Here is a 17311-nt window from a genome sequence, read left to right as displayed (position 1 = left end):
CTAACTAAGGTCTCAAGGGGCTAATGGACATGAGAGTGGACAGTATTTCAGGGCTTGGTGAATAAAAACAAGTATGAAATAATAATAATTATGATTAAGGTCCAGTTTGCGGGATATGTCAGTGCTTTTTGTGCCATCCATGTTCACTACATACTGTTTATGTCCCCTACTGGTCAAAACAACGTTAATATTAACCACATAGGTTAATGTTCACATACCACGTGATGAATTAACATTTATAGTTCTGTTTTATACCATATTGAAGTTGAGCTCCAATTGTCTGGCTCAGGCGAAAGCGGAAGTGCTGGGAGGGCGCCTCCTCTTGCTGCCCGCGCTGCTCTTTGGCTGCGCCGTGGACTCAGGCTGCAGCAGCTGCAGAGACCGAGACCAAGTTGGCAGCTGCGCGGACGCGGCTGCTGCTGGAGGACTTTACTCATGTTTGACAGCTTCCACACATTTTATTGTTTCAGTCCGTGTCTCCCCTCAGGTCGCTCCTGTAGCAGCGCATTGATTTTCATTCAGCCGCGACAATGAACTTTATTTAGGACGCATCCCGTCTGCAGGTAAGCTCTGAAGCTGTTGTGTTAATTCACAGATAGACAGAAAAGTCTCTAACAAAATAAAAGATGATCAGTTTAGAGCGACGCCTTATCAGATCTACAGCAGCGTGTCTTAGTTGTGCATGTAGACTACAGGACTGTAATTCTAGCAACGGTCCATTTGAGTCCGGCGGGTTCAGTCTTATGTCTGAGGGTTTTACCTTAAATTTCTTTTTTTTTTTTAAAGGAAATAAAAATCCAGCTGCTTCGGTTCCTTCACGTTTCAGATAAATGAGCACAGTTTGAGATCAGTCTAGTTGAATTAAAGTTGTTTTTAAATATCCATCAGGTTTTTTTTGTTATTGATTATTATCAGGTTGTTATTGGTTGCAGCTGTGTCTGTGTTTTTGGCTGGAGGCTGGTTTGCCTGAACAAAAACAGCAAAAAGTTCCTCATAACTAATTTTTATGAAACTGTTTGCTTCTTGACGTGCAGTCGCTGATGGCGTCGTCCTTATTTACTGAAACTTGGCTGCTCTCACTCTTTTCGCTGTGCGCTTCTCTCACACCCCCGATCTCTGCTGGATTTTATTCCAGTCATTATTTATTCCGATCGGGACCGAGTCAACCTTGGCCCCCGGGCAGGACAGAAGGAAAGTGTCTGCTACTGAAACTGAAAAGGTCCAGTGAGCCGCTTTGGGAAGGCCGAGTCTCTCTCCAGAAAGCACAAAGGTTCGGGGGCCAATTGGATGGATCGGGATAATCATTGCCGTTATAGTATTTCTATTGATCCGCCACAGGCGTCACAGCAGACGGGCAGTAACGCGCTGTCAGCACTAGATGGCGACGTTGAGTAGCCCCCGGTCGGTCTTCAAGGCTTTGTGTTGCTGGTTTCACACGCACACGCGCAAGGAGTGCGCGGAGGTGTCGGGTCATGTGTCTCGAAGCTTCAGTTCAAATGCACAGAATATTCAGAATATTTGCCTTCAATGAGCTGAGCACAAAGCGACGCAGAGAGGGAGGCAGCTGGCAAGTGCTCCAGAGAAGAGCTATTCACTTTCTGTTTTGTGCTCCCACCTCGAGTAGCTGCGTCTAATGTGTTGCTGCAGCCTGCGTGGAGAATGTGCGGTGCAATATGTCACAGCGACATTTGTCACAAACGTGCCCGAGCAATAATAGTAATGCAGCTTTTGACGACTCCGAGCTCTTACTTTAATTAAATGGGCTTTATTTTTTAAGATGATGCTGTGTGGGTGGCTGATGTGGTGGTGGGTCAACAGTTCGCTTGAAGAATCATTTAAAGGCCTTTGCTGTGCCAGAAGTGTGCGTGCGTGTGCGCGCGCGCGTGTGTGTGAGAGACAAAATAGTGTAAGAGATTTTTGCATCTATCTCAGAAACCACAAACAAAGTGAGTGAGTGCAGTTTCTAAGGGACACAGTAGCATCTAAAGGCTGCTGGAGCACAGTCATGACTTGGAGTTGAATCGATTGATTGATCGATCGATCGATTGATTGATTGAAGAAGAGAACAGTTTGATTTGTTAATGGTCCCTGTTGCCTTTCAGATGATTATATGTCTGTTTTAGTTGAAAACACTTAGATGATTTCAACAACCTGTGCTAATAAAGCGAAGGGCCACCAGGGAAAAATGATTTTAAACAGATTTTAAAGAAAAACACTTTCACTCTCTATTGTCACATTTAAAATAATGTCAGTGCGACAATACACTCTGATTATGAGCTTTGAAACACAAGAGGCTGTTTGAGAAAAACTAAAAATCAGAGCGATCCGTCATATTTTTGGAGACATCATGTTCCAGTTGATTATAGTTGAGTTGCCCTTCAGTGTTCCAGCTAATTACTGTGGCTGCAGTAGCAGCACCAGCTTTGGTAACTAGCACCAGGCATTAGTTGAGAATTTATTCTCAAGCCCTTATGAAAACAACAGTTGGACTGCTTTGTGGGCCGCATCCTAATAATTGTTCCCTCCACATTCTTGCACTTGTGATTTAGCCTTTTAATGGTAAACATAACTCCAATCACTGCTTAAAAAATAACACGCTGCTGAGGGAAGAGCACTGAAGTGTGTCGCCAGCAGAAAATACTTCCTCTGGGCCAGCTGCCCTGCTATGCATACAAACCGAACAGTCCACTGCTCCTTGCAACCACAAAGCCATTAAACACCCGATGTGGTACAGAATACAGGAGGAATATTGGAGCGAGCGGTGCGCTGTCCCACTGGGCTTTTGTGGAGCTTGTGGAAGCATTTTTGTCCCTGAAATTCAATGATGTATGTGCAGAGGGTTGGAAGCAGTGTTTGTCAGTCTACCAACACATTAAACTAGACTTTCCATTTCCATTCCTTTTTCATTCCAAAATGCTTTTCATATTCATGCTCATTTTGGAGAAAAAAATTGCTGCCTGGAGCATGTCAAGCAATATTTGCAGAAGATAAACGATTCTGGGCAAGAAAAAAAAGTTATTTTATACACAAATGTCTCAGGAAGATTTTAAACTAAGCTGTAATGTGCTTTATGTTGATACCAGCTGTCAGAATAAGAGAGTGGCTCTTATGTTTTTGACTCTTATAATATTTATATAAATTGTACTTTTTTATTTAGTGGGTGACATTAACACAATGATTTTAAATTCCACATTAGTGATCTTACCAACATGAGCGTATAATTTATGTAGAAACTCCTTATGAATAACACTGACCAGGCCATCAGGTTCTTCTTTTATATCTACTGAACAGAACAGGAAACATCAGACATAATGCAGCTGAACTTTGACCCCATCCAACACTTGATGGCAGATGAAATATGCTGCGAGCCGGTCTCTCCGTCTCAGTCTGGACAGACCATGGTCCTCGTGGGCAGCAGGAGCTACAGTTTCCAGTCTGCTGCCCCCTTTCAACTGGGAATCCTCCATGTTCTGTCAGATCAATACACATAATCAGTGTTGATGAATGAGAGAACGCCGGCTGTTGGTTCTCAAGGACGTGTTATGTTGGAGTCCCAGTGTTTGCGTGAGGCCGACTGCCTTTGCATGGCCTGAACTACTTATGCTGCATTATGGGAAATAATTCATAGTAAGTGGCTTTGAGGTGTGAGCAGGGGAATGTCATAATGTGATTTAATCTTTGGGACTTTCCTGTATTTAATTGTGTTTCTTAGACTGTGCTTTGTGCTGCCGACCGTGTGTTTGTGCACGTTTTGTTTATCACATCAAAAATGGAGATCAGAATGTAGAGCGTTATTTAGCATAGCCAGGTGAGAAGGGGTGTTTCTGTGTGTGTGTGTGTGTGTGTGTGTGTGTGTTAAGGGGAGCGTTATGAATTATGGAGAGGCTTTGTCAAGAAGTTTGAGCCCTGTTCTCCCTTTCTTAGGATGAGGCAATGGCAAAACATCAGTCATGAAATTCAAATAGCTCATAAGGTGGAGGTAAAAGGGAGAGACCATTAGGGCCAGCAGTCCATCGGCTCTCGGCGTCTTATTCATCCTCCAACAAAGGCAGAGCAGAGGAGAAAAAAGGAAGAAAAGCAACATGAAAGACTAAAGTGCTTCTGCCTGCTGGGTACTTTGGAGTGGACATGAGGCGGGGTGATGGAGCTGACCATTACAAAATATCATGAACGCTCTCCTGGGGGCAAATGGATGAGAAACACATTATACACAGAAGAGACAGAGGCTTCAGCCTGTGGCTGCCACACACAGCGATGGGGAGGTAGTCGCTGTGTTGATGCTGCAGCAGGTTTGGCCACCGAGGTTTCAGGGGTTCTTGTGACCTGACCCCGTCTTTAAAGTGGGATGGTTGTGTGTTACAATGTGTTGTTGGTGGTGAGAGCTACAGGACTTAGACCTACCACAGTTCCTGCTTTGCTGGTTGCAGTTAAAGGCAGAAAGCAGATCCAGCTGTTCAAGTCGACTGTAAATCAATCAGAAACAAGTTGGACTAATTTTGTTTTTAAGCAAAAAGCAAAACTTCACTGGTTCCATCTTATGAAATCAGAATATTTGCAGGATTTCTAGTTGTTCTGTATAAATAAATTCAGTATTATTGGGTTTTTAAACAGAACAAAACAAGATATGTGAAGACGTCGTCTTCAGCTCTGGGATATTGTGTTTCACTATTTTCTGACATTTCATTTACAAAACAACTTATAGAGCAAATAATCTGATAATGAATGTCGTCTCCTGGTTGTCTCTTCAATCAGACGTCATCACGAACCGTTTATAGACCACATCGATATTGTTTGACTGATACTGATGAATGTTGGAACTGACAATTTAATGTAGAACAGCTCCAAGTTACTTCTTCATTATTCATTTTATTCTTTATAAATTTATTACTTAAACCTGCAGCCCTGCATCCACACATGTTGTATTTCTGATCACATAAACAACAAAAAGCAGTAATTCCTCACAGTTTGTTTGGAAAAGGACTTAAGTTATTTGAAACAGCAGTGAATTGTCTGATTATCAGATAAACTTTACTTTGCTTAAACTGTTCAAATGCTCAAACCGACCAATGTTCACATTTACTTGACAGCAGAATCTTTTTGCCACGTGAATTATGCTGCTCGTGCTAAGAAGTAAATGCAGCCATGAAATAATTTGTTATAAAATTAAATTATAATAATTATAAAAATGTGCATTTTTTCACTTTTTCTGTAATTTAACATTCCAACTGATTAACCAGTTAATGGTAAAAACAATGAGCCAGTCAAATCATAGTGAGAACCCTACACTCATATTCATGTTAGCTGGTCAGTTGATCATAACGACCAACAAGACAAAGATAAGTTCACAAATTCAGGCTCAAACTTATTTCGTAATCTTTGTTGCAGTTTGACCTTGTGGAAGACGCAGCTCTAAATCTAGTCCGGTTTAAAAATCAGTCCCTGGGGAGGTGAGTGCTGAAGCATAAATCACTTTTATCCTGAAGCCTTTTTTATTCTCTTTTCTCTCACGTCCGACCACATTTATTCCAGTGACAGTGAGAGCTGCAGTGCATGCGAGGAGATATTTAACAATTAAAGGGTTTTGTGTCGATTGTGCTCATGAGCAAGAAAACGGGCATTACACAAGAATAGACCCAAACAGACCAGTTTCTTGTTTTTTATGTATTTGACAGCAAGGAAAAGTGGATTTTCCCACAGAGCTGAAACTGTTTTCTCCACAGTCACCAACGTTTCTTGGTTTTACTTGTGTGTGTCCTTAGTGCTGGTGTTGCTTTGTTAGAGGTTCCCTTGGCATGATGTGCCCTGCAATAAGCCTCGACTTGTACTGTAACATGACAAGGACTCAAAGTCTGACATGCTGATCAACAGGCGGTGTCACATCACGGTCCACTATTTTGATGAGGTTTAATTAAAAAGGTCATTTTTGTCTTGAAAATAAACAGAAGCAAAGAACTTCAGTCTCATATTTGCTGCTACTGTGCTATGGGACCTGTCGGGGTCCCTGGACTGTACATCAAGTTCCTTATCAGAACAGTGAAAAATCAGAGTAACCAAAAAGCCAGAAATGATGGCAGCCCAGGATTTTTGTGGCTTTTCCCACTGCTTTCATTAAACATGACAGCCTGGAGACAGACAATCTGAGTCATTATGTTCCTTGTAATAAGTAATGACCTTGCCTGCTCTGGGAGACGAGTGGAGCCAAATTATAGCGGAGATCACAGCGCGACGCTGCATAGCCACTAGTACTGAGGACGGCAGGAATCATTTCTGCTGTTGCATTTGTTTAGACCCAAACATGTCGGGAGCAGAAAACACGAGTCCGATTAGAGAAGTGCTGAGCAGCTTCTCTATCTTAGGGTTCGCTTTCTTCGTTCGCTGTATATTGTATTCAGATGAAGTTGTCGATTTCAATCTAAACAGCTTTGACAGCTTCCCTCATAGAAGACCCCGAGAGCTGGAAGGCTTATAGTGGATTATACTGAGTCCAGCCGAGCACAGCGAGCCCTGCTCATCGTAACGCGATCGTCGTCCTTTGCTGACAGTCAACAGTCCACAGAGTCTCTGTGGGGTTAGTTCCTGACCACACTGTGACTTTCAGCTGCTAACTAATCACAACAACATACTGGGGGTTGGTTTGTTCTCTGCTGTGAGAAACGCCTGTTAAAGCAGCGTAAACCTGATGCTGCACAGTCCCAGTGTGTTTATTTCTCCAGGAGGAACAATCCTCGTTCATCTGTTACAAGTCGAAAGTTTAACGTCGTTTCAGCAGGTCAACTGAAAACTGTGTGGACGTCTGAAATGTGAAGAGCCCCACAAATGAACATGCTGCAGCGCCCAAAGTCACAAATGAGCTGGGAACATTTGACTCATTTCCCAAATCCTTTCTGAGTCCCAGAAACAGATCAGTTCTTTATATATTTAAAGTAATTTATCCTGGTCCAGGTTTGGCGTGTTATTGACAAACACTCACATTCACACCTGTGGACAATTTAGAGTCACCACTTAATCTGGACTGTGAGAAGAGCCTGAGTACCAGGAGAAAACCCAGAGACTCCACACAGAAAGGATGCTCAGCTGAATGAGGATTGAACCCAGCACCTTCTTGGTGTGAGGCAACCATAACAACCACTGACCCACCATGCTGCCCACTAGCAAGTATGTGCATGTTAAATGTTGCACTTCTCATGCCCCGTCTGTGCTAGTGCAGGAACTAGTGCGTCCTGGTCTCCTCAAACACTGAGCTGCCGTTCACACACATAGAAGTGAGAATTATAAAAAATGTTGCGATTGAATGTGATGCTGCATTTTGCAGGACTGTTCACTATGTTCTCTGGTGTTAGGGTCCAGAGTTTGACACAGGGCTCTGCTGTAAAATACTGTATAATACGGGAGCCCCCTTAGGACCTCTTAGCTTTGCAGTGTTTGTACCACACAGAGGGGACTCACAGATCACATGCATGTCCGGATCCCCAGGACAGGTCTCTCACGACCATGATAAAACTCCTTAGTGACTAATAAGATGTTCATTCATCAGTTTTCATGAATGATTTTGCAATGCTACCAGGTTTGTCCCTCAGCGTAAAGACTGCTGCTGCTGCTGCACCTTATGTCAGCTGAGAATCTACTGGAGCTTTTCCCTATGAGCTAAGACACCACAGGTGACCTTCAGTCCACTAATGAAGGAAAGTGCTGATTGCCGTGTGCTGCCGTGCATTGGAAACACCTTCATGTGCTCTGATGTGAATTTTAAAGTGAATATCTGAACGAACTCCAGAGATAAATTTGCTTCTTTTGCTTTAATGTTAGCAGCAGGGCTGCAACAACATACTAATTATGACTGACAGTCCTCAGAGGCTCTAAGTGCTGGTGCATTTGGACACATAGATGGGTATGCATGTAATAACAAGACGAGTGCTCTGTTAGCATTAAAGGGTTTGCTTGGATTTAGCAAAGGATTAAATTTTTCCCCTGAAGTTAAGAAGAAATATGGACATTTTAGCTTATTTAAGTGCATTAGAACACATCCATAAATATAATGTGTCAGTCCAGTATCTGCAGATCATGTTCTTTATATAAAAACTGCTGATCTCGAATCAAATTTGAATTAATATACGTGACGTGTAAAGAATCGTAAGTCACACAAAACATAAAATGAGTGTTTAAAAACTGCACAATTTGTTCTGACGTTTTATATGAACCTTTATGTTGAAGGGTTGTTTCTTTTAAATGCAAATTAAAATCAATAAGGCCCATAAATCTTCACCCCAGGGTGTCATACAACAACAAAGCCACTTGGTGTAGTTTGCTCTGTCAATATGAGACACAGTGTGTGGAAAAGTTATTAAAGGCTCAGCACTGATAAAGTATTGATATATCTAAAGTCTTTGTTTCTGTTATTTGAATTACAGGGGAGAAGAATCATTTAATGCTCAAACAACATGTGCAAAAACTATTAGTGTATCACTGCTGACACATAATTAATTGGAACTAGGCTACGTTTGTTTGTTTGTTTACCACGTTGACCAGCGTAGCATCTCACCATAAAGTGCAGCCGGGGCTGATGGGGAAAGTGATAAATAGTAATAGTAATAAAAGATTTTGAGCATGAATGGCTGAAGTTTATGATAATCCAGCTCGTATTTGTTAGGATGTTTCATTCTTTATCAAAGTGGCAGCCACTGACATTAAAAGTCATTTAGTCTTTCACGGGTTTGCAGGACTCAAGGATAAACACTTGGAGATGAATATTTTTATTCAGAAGTTTGGGATGTTCGTGGTGAAAAATCCTGCACAGTGTTCAGACACCAAGGATCATTGTTCAGCAGCTCACCGAGGTTGGCAGGTCGCGGTTCTCTCAACTCTAACGAGCCAATTTATGACTTGTCAGTCACAAATCAAAAGCGTTGCAGGGGGAAAACCTTCCCTCTTCTGAGACCAGATGAACCATGGAGACCTCAAATAAAGATGCAGCAGTTTACAACATGACAGTTTCCGGCCTCACGGCTGAATGTTGAAAAAAGCCTTTAATCAGACAGAAACTTGGGTCAGTGCAGCTCATTTTGTGTTGATTTCCTGTGAGACCTGAAGAGAATTGGAGATTAGTTATTTATTCATTCTCTATTCGACTCTATGGCAAATTCAGATTTTTTGAATGTTTTATATTCATATACCTTCTACAAGATGAGAGATGTCATGATTCTCACTACTTATGGACGGCAGAGTAATCAACATTACCCAAAAATTAACAGAACCCTGCTTTATACTATCAGATTCTCAAACTACCACGTGTTTTGGCATCAGATGCACTTGGCAAGTTTGAAACCGAGATAAAATAGAAAAGCCTGAAGCTACCCTGAGAGTACGTTTTAAGATATTATTATGCAGTGAATACGTTTCCCATTAAAGAAAACCCATATTCTAACTGCGTTATACCCAACTCTTGTCTTTCCATCACAGGACACACACACACACACACACACACAAGGACTTAAGGGTTTTCTTTAACCCTGCTGCCCTCCATTCATTTCTGTGACGATCAATTATTAGCCAGTTTATCTCAGTGACAAGTGGACTGTCCTCTGTGGGGCTGTGTGTGACTTTTTACAAATAGTGCTGATATGTCTTCTCATATGTGCCAGTGCAGCCGAGGGGATATTACCACTAACCAGCAGCCTCTTGGCTGAGCTCCTCTTACTATCCGTCAATAGGCGCAGGGGCCCAGACCTCCTTCAGAGGAGATCTGAACTTTAGACTCAGCTCTGGGAGGGTGTGCAGTGGTCAGGGTTAGGTACAACTGGAGGTGCAACTCCAGCACGTTTAGAAGTTACATATCTTTTCATTTAGGTGCAGCGACTCCATGACTTGAGACCACACTCATCAGTAAAAACAGGTCCGATGATTTCGTGCGATGTTCGTTCACTCATGGGGGCAAACCCACAGAACATTCAACTCCTCTCAGCGTTGTTTAGGATGTTTAGCCTCTTTCAGCTCATTGTTTTGGTTTTATGGCTCCCAGTGCTGCTTTTTGGCTCATTGACTGTGCTTCCATCAGCATCTTTTCCAGATGCAGCTGCATCTGTTTTCCTCAGCAAAGCTCTTCTTAACATAATGTAAAACACTGGTTTTCTGCTTGAATTTGTCATGAGTCTTAATAAGTTAGTTTTTCTTCTGCGTATGTGAAAAATACATATACAGCAACGGTTTGCAAGCACATTTACTGTTTTAACTTTCTAATGTGAGGATAGATCTTGTTTTCTGTTGCTGTTTTTGCTGCCTGTATCTGGACAGCTGGCTGTGTGTGGAGTTTAACCCTACAGAGCTTTGATTTTGACTGAAGCAGCTGTCAATAAGCACAATCCTAGGCTGAGAAAGAAAAGGTCTGGAATCAAGCTACTACAACTCGTCCACACATTAATAGTGATGTTTTGAAGCCAGTCCTCTTAGGAATTTACTTTTTGTTGGGGTCATGTTCTTGCAATAATATGAATCTTCTCCCATTTGGCAGCTTCCTTGTTGACTGCAGCAGGTTTTCCTCCAAGGTTTTTTCATTTCTTCAGCACTGTCACTTCACAGCAAGATGGTTGGAGGCTGGGTCAGCCTCTGTGTGGAGTTTGAATGTCTCTGGGTCCTCTTGCTTCCTCCCAAAGTCCAGTGACATGCAGGTTATTTAGTGATGTGGTGGTCTGTGTCAGCCCTTTGACAGACCGACCTCACGTTGTTATGACAGACTTTAGGTATAGTTTGTGATTGAAAAATGTTTGTGAGATACTTTTTAGTAACTTTACTCATTTATTTGCTGTGAATCATACTTTGAGTACCAGGTCCCGATTTGAAAAACCTCACTCCTACAGAAACGACGAGTCCTCAGACTCTAAATAGGCCCAGTATGTGACGGCAAACAAGCTTAGTTTTTTCATGGTCACATTTATTGTCCACATTGTTTTAGCAGAAACTAACAAGACCAGGCATACATACAAAGTGTTAGACACATACTTAAGGTTGTAAAAGATGTTTTTGTGACTCATGCAGTGTGGAATGAAAACACCCTCTTCTGAATAATAAACTAAAAGACTAAGGTCTGCAGTCACTACTAGATCCCTGGACTGTCAGGCTGACAGTGTCAGTGTAGCAGGGTTAGCATTTACCTTCTACATGTAGCTAGTTAGTGTGATAATGTTAATAATGCTATAATGCTATAATATAAAAATGCTAATTAGCACTGAATGAAAACAAATGCAGCTGATGGTCATTAGTTTTGCACAGATTTGGTTTGGATCAGTGAAAGTTTGGGGCATTAGAAGTGACCAAGATCAATGAAATCAGATTTTTCACATGTTAACCAACATCTTTACAGTTGATATTCGTTGCCTGGGGACCATAAATCTGTGCACACACTTTAGTGCATGCATGGTTGGAAGTGCTCCCCAGTAGCCAGATGTAGCTGGGGCTCCAAAGCCCAGGGTTTCCTGCTGTCGCAGCAGCATTAACATTTGTTTTTTAGCTTCTTTGCTGAAGCTCTCTTTAGATTAGCTTTAGCTTTAGGCTATTATGGCTCTACAAAGTATTTCCAGTCAATGTCAAATAGTTTCAGAGCATACTATGTACGTCTACACAAAATCTATTTAGTCAGATACATTCCTGATTGAACTTCGAAAGCCTTGTGCTTAATCAGCACGATACTTAGTCGTCTAATCAATGTAAAGGTTGGTGCAGTGGGGGCTGCTCTGCCTGAAAAATTAAAGAGAGTGAGTTATGAGAGTTGTGCCTGGGCTTCAGAAATACCTCACCGCGGCTCCGTTGCCTGACAGGCTTCACTCATGAATTACACAGCTGACATTGCAGCGCTCTTTGGAGAAAGTTCCTGCTGGGATGTCGAGAGTTTGCATCACTTGTTTGTTCTTGCAGACCTTGATAAAAGCTCATCGCTTTCACCTCCTTCTCTGTGACTGTAAGTTTCAGACACACATGCCTTTCAAGTCCAGGGTGTGTGTTCAGATTTAAATACTGCAGCGTGACAAAGAAAGCAGAGTGTGCGGCGTGAATAGTTGAGTGTTCCATCACTTTGATTAAGTCGTGACGGTGTTTGGTGATCGACAAAGGCCGTGTACAGAAACCCCGTCGATCATATCGGCCAGTGTCGTCAGTGACTGTCCAGATTTTTTTATCCTGGCTCAGGCTGCCCACAGCTCTTTCAGTCCACTTCGGTGTGTTTGGTCCTGAGAGAAGCTCTGCAATAGAAAAGCAGAAACTGGGGCACCCACATTTCAGAAACCCCTTAGTGTCTATGTGTGAGACTCAGTCCACATCAACTATTTATGTTCTGCAGACCGCAGCCTCATTCAGGCATACGTTCAAAGAGAAGTAACCATAAGTCATTATACAGCTTGTACTCATTATGCAGCATTGTACAATGAGCCTTTTATTTGCGAGACGTGTACCAGTTTGTACATTAATTAGCGCTGAAGATACTTGGAAAGATTGGAGATTTCTAGTAGTGTATCATAATGAGCAGGCTCAATATGTTATCTGTGTAAGCAGATCAATTATTGTAGGGGTTATTTTTTTAATCACAGTGGATAGATTTGTGGTCTAACCTGGAATTAGCAAAGCTGTCAGTTGGCAGGAATTCACTGTTAAGGTTAAATGTGCTCGTGTGCGTCGTGAACAGAAGCTCGATAGATGCTCCCAGTTTAAAAACAGTGCAACGTGTTGTATTGTATTCACGAACATTTTGTATTGATTATTTAAAATGGGTCATTTTTCTTTAACAGTTCCACTAATTGCTTTAATCAGAACATTTCCAGCTTTTTAATTTCCTTTTTAAAAGTACGCACAGTGAAAAGTTTTCTGTCAGCACTTTGTATTTTTTTTTAATCACTTTCTTTTTTGTAAAGCCAAGTTTCTGACAGTCGGATCTAAAAGTGATTGTTACAGGTATAGAAAGTCACACAAAAGACCAGTTGGGTGGTTTCTCAGTTTTAGGTTGTTTGGCAACATGTGGCTCCGATGGTAGTGGCAGTGATCAATACACATTGTGAGAGCAAAATATGTTTAGGTCCGATTATAAAATTATTTACTAATAATCGAGTTTAAGAAATAAAAATAAACTGCAAAACTCCAAAGTGTTTGCTGAATAATGGACTGATGGTTTGTAATACGAGACCAGAACTGGTGTCACATCCATAACCTGACTTACCTCTGTGTGTGTGTGTGTGTGTGTGTGTGTGTGTGTGTGTGTGTGTGTGTGTTAAAAGCAGTCTTTAAATGCAGAACAGCTTTAATAGAAGGGAGCTTTCTAACAGTACGGCAGTTGGTGAAGGGCAGACAAAACAGCCACATGAGTCTGTAATGGCAACGTGAGCGAGCTGGTGAAACTCCGTGTGGTAACAAGTGGCCTGACAGGTCTGAAATGTCAGTAGAGAGCAGGTGAGGAGGAAAAACTCCAGGCAGCGGAGGGAGGCGAGGAGGACGGAGCCGTCACCATGACACCGGGAACCATCACTGACATGCAGCACTTGGATTGTTTAAACACTGTTGGGCCTTTGTTCGCCGTTATATTAGCGAGCTCACTGTGGGTTAATTGGCTTTACATGTGGAAATCAAGGCGCAGATAAAGGCTCTATAAATATCAGACCAATGAGCCACAATACTGTTTGATATGTTCCTTTGTCGTGTAAAATGTGAGGCCTGTCTTATTTTTTTTGAAACAATAGCTCCAAAGGATAAGAAGGGCCGATGTCAAAGAGCCAGCTGTGCACACATCTGTCTCTGTGCTTCTGAAACTACTTCAGTCCCGTGAGGGACACAGTTCAGTCAGACGGGATCAGGGAAGTGACTCAGTTGAGGATTTTCCACCTCATCACCCTGAAAAGCTTTTTGTTTGGCTGTTTGAGACCAGCGTCCTGCTGAATAAGGAAATGTCCCATGAGTTCGTACACGTCTGTGTTCCTGCCATAACAGAACCACCACCATGTTTGACAGGTGACGTGGGGCTCGGATCACGAGCTGGTTGTTTTCCCATTATTTTGATGGATATTGATTTTTGTTGCATCAGTCCATAGGCTTGTTTTTGTGAATTGTACCTTCTGTTTTTTCAGGTTTAGCAGGCCTTTGCATCGTGTGGTGAAGTATCATGAAATCTTCTTTTGAAACATGCACATCCTGGAAGTTATTCTTGACTTTCTGTGCAGCCATAAAGGAGGTTTTCTTCACTTGTGCTCCTCCATCCATCAGGCTGTTTACTTCTTCTAGTTTTCCTGTGTAAACTCGCTGTTTAAAAAAGTGTCCAACTTTTGATTTAGACAAAACAGCTTTTTTTAAATCGTTTAAATGATCATCTGTTAATATATAATATATGTAATAATAACAGACAACTCAACATTAATCACAATCAGCTCTGAACCATGTGTGAGCTTTTTGGTTCACACTGAAACATCACAGCTGAAAAACAAAAACATTTAGTCGTCAAGTGTCCAATTAGTTTTGAAGCCTTGGAGTTTGGGCATCATGTGTTAAAAGGCTTTATCTCCCAGTTCTTACAGTATTGATGTAAATCTACTCAGAGCTGACACTTGATGCAGTATCCGTTATTTCATTTGAAGCTAAATATGCAGCCACAGAAGAAGAACTGGACCTGTCCAAATATGTCTGTATGGTCTGTGCTGTAACTACAGGACAATCTCCATTATATCCTGTGGCATTTGACATTCGTGCGTCCAGACTAACTCAGACGGTGCGTACAGTAAAAATGAAGCAAACATTAACATATGAAATGGTAATTGTGAACATTTAGCCCACAGATAGCATAGACCTTTGTCTTTCTCTTTCTACTATTGACTATTAGTCATTGCTGCAAAATGATAATACAAATCTGAGGCATAATAACAATAATCATTTGCTTTCTTCTTCTCTATAGCCATAAATTCCCAGAGATCCATTTGCAGAGACACACTATTCCTGGAGACTACTGTAGTTTAATCAATGAACAGATCAAATAATCCGCACCAGTTAACACTTCTTCTCAGCTGGCGATAACCGTAGTCTTCACATCTTTAGTTATGTTGAGTTATTAAACGTTGGATCCTTGGGTTAAAACAACTACACACCTAAGCACCCACTCCTCATCTCTTTGAATATCAATGAATTAAATAATGGAAGGCTTCATCCTTCAGCCACATGAATCATCACCCAGTGTGTGAATGCTTTAAGGACAGCAGGAGAAAAGGTCTCTATATTTAGTGTAATGTTTGACGATTGGGTAGATTTAGTTGAACGGGACCTTCGGAAAACTGGTGATTCATAAACACAACACGAAGGCTCATAAACGTAACACAGAAGGTTATTTGTCATATAATTCAAAACATTATCAAACTTTCCATCAAGATCCAGAGAAACAGCAGAATAACACACACCCGAAGCCCATTTACCCTGAAGTGCTCCTGTTTCTCAGGGAGAGCATCACGTAATTGGTGGTTCACATTGTGAGATCTTGTTTCTGGACAGCCATTAGATTATGTTGTGGACAACTTTCATGTGTATGAGAGTCACAGCGATGCTGTCACTGCTCAGTCGCCTTTAGCAGCAGCAGAGATTCTTTAGCCTGCAAGTTACATTTAAATAGCTGCACCGGCACAATGTCTAGAACTGCATTGGACAAATAATTTCACTAATGAAGCAGTTGAGGGTCTACACTTCAGATTTTGTTGTAATCTTAGAGCTTGTGCTGTTCTGTATGTTCACAGGAATGCTTTTCACCCGCCCACTGTCTGTCCTGCGAGGCAGAAATGCTTTCTCAGCTCTCTCACACTGAGTTCCCCCTAAAAAGCCATTACTTCATTGTCCTTAAACAAAAGGGAGCTGCAAAACAAGAAAGGCCTGGGTTTTCCTGAGGCTAATTATACATTAGGTTTAAGTTAAATGGCCCCAGGGGCTGAAGACATTACAGACTATGACAGGTTATGGCAGGCAGGGTGGACTCTATTCTGCCTCTAGAAAGATCTTAATGCTGCATTTTACAAAACAGATTCTTTTCCACACTGAGTTTCAGGCTTGAGTCTAAAGTCTCTGAAAGAGCCAATGAGAGACAACAGTTTTCTATATTTTCCACCAAGTTCCAAACATTCTCCGACTGCTCCGGCTATTCAGAAGAGAGGTCTGTCCAAATTAAAGACTTTAGGCCGAGAGAGAATTATGGCTGTGATTACAATGGTCGGGTGTCAAGGTAGAAAGTCTGTTATTACTGCACTCAGAGAACAAAAGGCCAAATAAATCCACCAAATCACACGTTCGAAGTTCTGCTTCACCATGTTTGTCCTATGAAACGTCATCAAACATTATGACAGTGTAAGAACAAATGTCTCATCATGTTCGTCTCTTGCTGGCACCAAGTCATTTAAAAAGCAACTAATTGATCCTATTAACAGGTTTTGTGTTTGTTGAGAGACAGTATCTTATCCCGCTGTGCCATGGTATAAATACTGCGTCCTCCCATCGAGTGAGCCCTTTTAAAATATGTAACATATATTTGTGAGACTTTTTTACATTTTCAGTTATAATGAAATAGCTTTGATGTGAATACCAAAGAGGAAGGACAAAATTGAGAGATGAAGCAGCTTATTGTGGCCTTTGTTGGTTTTATGGAGCATTTCAATAGTGGTTTAACGAGACTCCCCTCCACTTTCTCTCACTGGAGTCCTTGTTGCCATTTTAATGATGCTCTAATATTCTGAAACCTCATGTTTATTCCCCAGAATAACTGAGAGGGAGCTACTGAAGGATGGTCTGTACTGAAGGTAGAAACTACCCAGCATGCACTGTGTGGTTGCAACAAACACCATTACCATACAGTAAAAATTGCTACGGTGAGAAAACCATAATAATACAGTTCATTTTTTATCATTATTGAAGATGAAAGTACTTGATGATCCACATGTTCACAATGATTTTGAATATTAGGATAAGTCACATTAGATGTCACTTTATTGATCCCACGGTAAAAATATTAAGATACATATTGGAGAGCAAAACATCGATGATGATAATAATAAGAACGTAAATAACATGTAACATAAATAACATAAATAATATGTGCAAGTACATGAGAATAAATAGGAAGGTGTCAAATGGTGACAGTCTGCAGCCAAACATGACAACAGAGTCGAGCAGTGACAAATTCAGTGACAGCTGTGTGGCAGCAGGTTCCCCGTAATGGTCACTGAGAGACCTGGTTTATAACAAGTCCATTTTCTTCACTCCTACGTCGTCTTGATCCCCAGCTCTCAGGGGATGTCAGGTGTTTTGCCAGGCCGCAGGC

The 17311-nt window shown here is 41.6% G+C and overlaps 1 protein-coding gene across 1 annotated transcript in view; it reads left to right on the top strand.

Moving 5' to 3' along the window:
* The first annotated feature begins 455 nt into the window (after positions 1–455).
* LOC113137971 (multiple epidermal growth factor-like domains protein 11) overlaps positions 456–17311 on the top strand; it is a 110865-nt gene continuing 94009 nt past the window's right edge. The window contains exon 1 of the mRNA XM_026320023.1: positions 456–563. The gene's annotated coding sequence lies outside the window, so the exon portion shown is untranslated. The remainder of the gene's footprint in view (positions 564–17311) is intronic.

Source organism: Mastacembelus armatus, chromosome 3 (assembly GCF_900324485.2).
Source record: "Mastacembelus armatus chromosome 3, fMasArm1.2, whole genome shotgun sequence".
NCBI lineage: Eukaryota > Metazoa > Chordata > Actinopteri > Synbranchiformes > Mastacembelidae > Mastacembelus > Mastacembelus armatus.
The sequence above is the reverse complement of the archived record's forward strand: the minus strand, read 5'-3'. Positions and strand labels throughout refer to the sequence as shown.